Below are 6018 nucleotides of genomic sequence, written 5' to 3'. Positions count from 1 at the left end.
ATTAATGGGCCATCCAAGATCAAACAAATGGACTAGAATAAATAATGGACTTTGAGGTAAGGCCCATATGACGAGTTGGGCCCAATTTGGAAAATTGGGCCATAGATAGGCCATAATTTGGGGCCTAGATGATTACGAGACATTGGGCCATTGAATGCCAATTGTTGGACTGGAATTAATGGTTGGGCCTTATGGTAAGACCTTGTAAAGGTTTGGGCCCAATTTAGAAAATTGGGCCATATGTTGGGCTTTGACTTATAGTTGACTTTTGGGCCTTTGGATTGGGCCTTGGGCTTGAATAAAGCCGAGTTAGGGGTAAAGTAGTATTTACCCCAAGTATGTATTTATGGTTATGTGTTGGAACCCAACTATTAATTGAGTGATGTTTTGATATTGACAGTTCGGGAATCTGTCATCCAGCCATTAAGATTGGGTCTGCGGGACTTCAACAATGTGGGGTTGAGTCTACAGGACTTCAACAGTGTGAGTTGAGTTACCTTCTAGTAGAAGTGAGTCTAAGGCCACAATGTCGTCCAACTAGTAGGAGTTGTATGATAGATGATTGTCTTTGTGATAATCATCTAGGTTTGTTAGTACATGATATGTTTTATGTGTTAGCATGATATGATGATGTTATATGATAATGGTAGTAGGGGGAATAGTCCACGGTTATCGGTCGATAGGGCCGAAGGGGGTAGTTTAGTACCCAGCTATGCTATTCAGATTATGATACATGTGATATGATATTATGTGGTAGTAGTAGGGGGTGAAATAGTCCTCGGATACCAGTTGAAAGATACCGAAGGGGTAGGTCGGGCAGCCAAATATGTTTGACAATATATTCATGTATGTTATGTTATGTTATTACATGGTAGTGGTAGGGGGTGAAATAGTCACCGGTTACCGGTTGAAAGATACCAAAGGGGAGGTTAGCTCCCGGTTACCGGTTGAAAGATACCGAAGGGCTAGGTCGGGCACCTAGATATGCCTGACAGTATGTTATTAGTATGGTATGCGGTATGATGGGGGAACTCACTAAGCTTCATGCTTACGGTTTACAATTTTGGTTTCAGGTACTTTGTTTAATAGAAAGGAGTCGGCTTGGTCGCAACCCATCACACTACGTTTTCCGCACGCGGGATCCTTGGGATTAGACTCTGATATGGTTTTATGATACTATGTTTTGATTATTGACACTTTGGTTTTGACATAAGATATTATTATGAAAGTTTTTATATTGATCGGTTTTATGCAATAACTTAATTAAAATGGAATTTTTGGCCTTGAATTTTGGGATGTTACACATAAACCATATTTCAAATTTCATTTTATCAGATCTATCTGATTAAAGACTATTTTCTTATCTAAACTTAAATATGAACACAAATTTTCGCTTATTTCTTTTTTCTACCAGGGATGCAAACTACCATCACTACCAAATCTGACATCAGCACCACCACCACAACGACCGTCGGCGACGCTACCTCTACCACTCCTATCACCTGCATAAGTGACTACATCCATTTTTGTCCGTAGTTGTTCTCCTCCGCCACAAGAATAAACACTAAAAACCACCATGTCACACCCCAAAACCAAGAACGGCGGAAACATTCTGGGGCGGAGGACGTCATGTATAGTATCACAACACAGTAAACGTAAATAAGCAAACAACATCATCCATTGCATTAAATATATAATTTTAATACAAGTGTGTTCTGTACAGTTATAGACACCAAAAATAATGTAACACAAAATAATATGAGATGAGTCTTGAATGCACTCCATCTTCTCAAAAGCTTGCCTCGGTACCTGTCTACTGATGACCTGAGAATACTAGTTATTTTGAAAGAGTTTATCAGCATTAAGCTGGTGAGTTCATAAGTATTTTAGTGTCAATGTTTGTTGTCAAAACGTTTGAACCTGTCTCAATGTATAAGTTTGTAAAAATGTAAGTAAGTGTTTGAAAGTGTTTGTAAAAGTTTGAATCCCTCAGAAAATCCTATATTTTCTATCAAAGTAACCTTCTACCAAGGCTTAACTGTTTTGTAAACTCGTCTGTTGTAAAAGTGTGTAATTTCCCAAGTGTAACTATCATTTAATAAAATATAGTATGTACATTAATGCTTAAGTGAGGTCATCACTAAAATATGTAATGAGTGAATCATTGTAGTACTGTAGTTTTGTATAATAAGAACTACTGTTGTACTAACTACCTTAAACCGGATTTATATTAAGGTATAATGTGATAAATTGCACCATGCTATCGACTGGTAACAACGACATAATGAATGGTCGTAATAAAGAAATGACGTTTGGCACCCGCAGACCTGCAAGTCCGGCTGTAGCTAGCAGCAAGGTGTAGGATAGTCAATCCAGTATAGATCTATAGGCAAACTCACGCTCTCCTTCTAAGAGAATTCTGGCTACAACTCGGGCCATGACATTTAAGGCATGCTCCGACACAGTGGATCACAATTGTTAACATATTCATGTATATGTAATGTTTCTTGTTCTAGTATAGTTGTATATGTTCATGTTTCTAGTATAACTGTATATGCTCATGTTTCTAGTATAGCTGTATATGTACTTGTTTTTGGTATAACTGTATATGTACTTGTTTCTAGTATGGCCGTATATGTACTTGTTTCTAGTGTGGCTGTATATGTACTTGTTTCTAGTATAGCTGTATATGTACTTGTTTCTAGTATAGCTGTATATGTTCCTATGTTACCCCGATGGTAACTAACTATTGATGTAGTTTAAGGCCCTAGAATGCTCCATAGGGGAGTTTACGGCCTAATGTCCATATACCATAGAGTTTACGGCCATAAACTCCTATGGGGTGATGGCTTTTAATTGTTTTGAGGCCCTTGCACATCTAGGATAGCTTCCATGTTTTTATCTAAGGCTAATGGGGACAAGAGGCACACATTTAGGCTTTCACTTGGAGTTTACGGCCCAAGAGGTGTTCCTTGGCCGTAAACTCCCTTTAAGGGATGTTGTTGATGTCTTTTACTCCCCATTCATGTCCTAGGTGTTCAATGGTAATTGTCTTAAAGCCTTAGGGGTGTTTGTGGTGCATTTAGCCCTTGGAAAAGGGGTTTACGTCCCAAGAGAGGTTCTTGGCCGTAAGCTCCTATAAAATTATGATTTTGAAGTGTTTTGATGTCTAAAATGGTTACAAGCATTTGAGGGTTAAAGTCCTTAAGCATTAGGGGTTGTTTAGGGCACAAAATGCCCTTGGAAAAGGGGTTTACGGCCCAAGAGAAGTCCTTGACCATAAACTCCTATTACTTGTTGATTTTGGATGCTTTCTAGTCTCTTAAGATCATACACAAGGTCCTTAATAAGTTGCTTAAGTTGCTTAACAAGAAAATGGGTCTAGGTAGCCTTAAAGCTCCATTTTGGAGTTTACTCCCCAAAAACGTTCTTGGGCGGTAAACTCCCGGATCTTGTAATCTAACCATGTAATTGATGTTATAAAGCATCTAACAAGTATTGAAACACATTTAGTAAAGTAGACTCACAATCTGGGATGAAAACCCGAAGATCCGTCAGAGAGAAAATGGCTTTTCTCTATTTGGAATTGTGAATAATGAATTAATTTAATTCAGAAAACTATTTATAGTCTTGGAATATTTTGGCAGAAAATATTTTCATTCCTGATATAGGACTGTAACATTATGAAACTTGGAATGCTCAAATTTCACAAAACCAGGAGCATCCACTCTCCTGATATCTCCTTAAACATAAACCCTAATGTACACAAACTGGTTCGGAAAAGTGTGAAAACCACTGAAACTGGACTAGCTTCTATTGAATAGATAATGTTCGTACAAATGGAAATTTCGGGTTGTCACATCATCCCCCTGTTAGAGGGAATTTCGTCCCGAAATTAGAATTTAAGCAAATATAAAGTTACAACAATTAAGCGAAAAGAGTAGGGTATTTCAACTTCATCTGATCCTCGCGTTCCCAAGTGAATTCCGGTCCTCGCTTGGCGTTCCAGCAAACCTTCATGATAGGGATACGGCTTTGTTTCGTCTGCTTGACCTCACGGTACATGATCTCTACAGGTTCTTCCACGAAGTTGAGGCTCTCGTTGATCTCGATCTCGTCGAGTGGGATTACAAGAGTCTCGTCGGACAGACACTTTTTCAAGTTAGATACGTGGAATGTAGAATGCACATTACGAAGTGTGTCGGGTAGGTCGAGTTTTTAAGCTACGGGGCCGACTCTTGCAAGAATCTCGAAAGGCCCTATGTACCTCAGATTAAGCTTCCCACGCTTGCCGAAGCGTATCAAGCCCTTCCAGGGTGAGACTTTGAGAAGGACTCGGTCTCCAACCTGAAATTCCAAAGGTTTTCTTCGTTTATCGGCGTAGCTCCTCTGTCGGTCTCCAGAGTTCATGCTCTAACTTCTGGACTTCGCCCCTCGGGCAGTATTCCTCAGCCATGAGGTCCTTCATCGTTTCCCAGCCCATGTCGTTAGCCACGACGAGAGTTAGGGCTTTGACGTGGCCGTTCCACCACGTTAGGGCTTTTCCCTCAAAGGTGCATGCGGCATATTTCACTTTGCACGCAGCAGGGCATGAACAAATTTCGAAGACTGATTCAGTCTTCTCGAACCATTGCGAGAGGGCAATGACTCCGTCGGTGCCATACAAAGGCTTCGGCTTGCAGTTTGTGAAATCCTTGTAGGAGCACTCTCTTGAGTGCACAGGGATTTCGATCGGAATAGATTCCACAGGGGTTCCACCTCTACTGGCATCTGATGAGTGATACTAAGCCATGGCAGTTGACACTACTGCAGCCACGGCAGCATTCAGGGCTGCAGTATTGATGACCGGAGGCGGTGGAGGTGCAGGATTATTCCTATTTTTGGGAGATTTGCGAGGCGGCATCTTTCAGCTATAAGTTTATAAAGATAAGAAAGATGGTAAGAATCAATTTGTAAGCAACGTGAGAGTGACACATGGACTAACTAGCCATAGTCCAATAGTTGGATGAGTGTTTGAAATCACAATAAGAAATAATAGTGGGAATACACAAGTGTACAGATTTCCCACAGATTAGATAGATTTCAATAGTACGGGTATTACTGATGTAATAAGTTCAAGGAAAAATCGACCTAGCAGTAGGTCTTACATCATACCAAAAGGATAAGTTTGACAGTTCTTAGATTCCTAATTAGAGTACTGAAAGTTAGGAGTATTTTACAGACAAGTGCTACTTAGAGCACAGATGTTTAAAGGCTAATCCCTGATCAAAAGACAGAGATGTACTAGACATCATCTATTGGCGATGGGAATTCCTCGGGCGAGCCCTGAGGTCGGACACTTGGCGAAACACCTCTTGAAGGTGTCGATCCTGAGCTCTCTGACGAGCTCGAAGTTCCAAGACTTCAGCACGGGAGGCAGCCAGTTGTTGCTGCAGGGTTTCGTTGGTTCTCCGGGTCCGTTCCATGTCTTCTTCAAGACGGCGGATGCGGATTGTGTTGACACCTGAATTGGCATCAATCTCCATGACCCGGTCAATGGCTGCTCGACCTTGCTCGACATTACGAGCTATTCTGCGGATGATTACTGGCAGAGCTCTATCAGCAGAGCCACCATCGCTGATGTTGTAAAAGGTTCGGTCCCCAAAGTATGGTAAGGGTTGACCCTACTCATCACTCCAGCGATTCAAGTCGTTTTCCCACATGGGAGTAGGACCTGGAAACGCTGGTCGAGGGTTGTTGTTCGGGGCTTGACCTACAAGCAGTAGGTTGTTGACTTCAGGCTCGGAGTCGGATCCATCAGAAAAGCCTTCTGCGAGGTGATCATCCAAAGGGATTGGATGCTCATCTTCGGGCTCTTCATCGATCCACCCGACATTGCCTTCATTTGGAAAGTACGGGTTGCCATGATGGAATCTAGCCATTTAGATCTACGCGAGAAGAGACGTATAAGAATATAGTATACGTGTAACTAGTAGTACAAAAATACACCTATTGTATTTTAAGTTTAAGTTCTACTGA

Source organism: Lactuca sativa, chromosome 3 (genome assembly GCF_002870075.4).
Source record: "Lactuca sativa cultivar Salinas chromosome 3, Lsat_Salinas_v11, whole genome shotgun sequence".
Lineage (NCBI taxonomy): Eukaryota > Viridiplantae > Streptophyta > Magnoliopsida > Asterales > Asteraceae > Lactuca > Lactuca sativa.
This window is presented reverse-complemented; position numbering follows the sequence as displayed.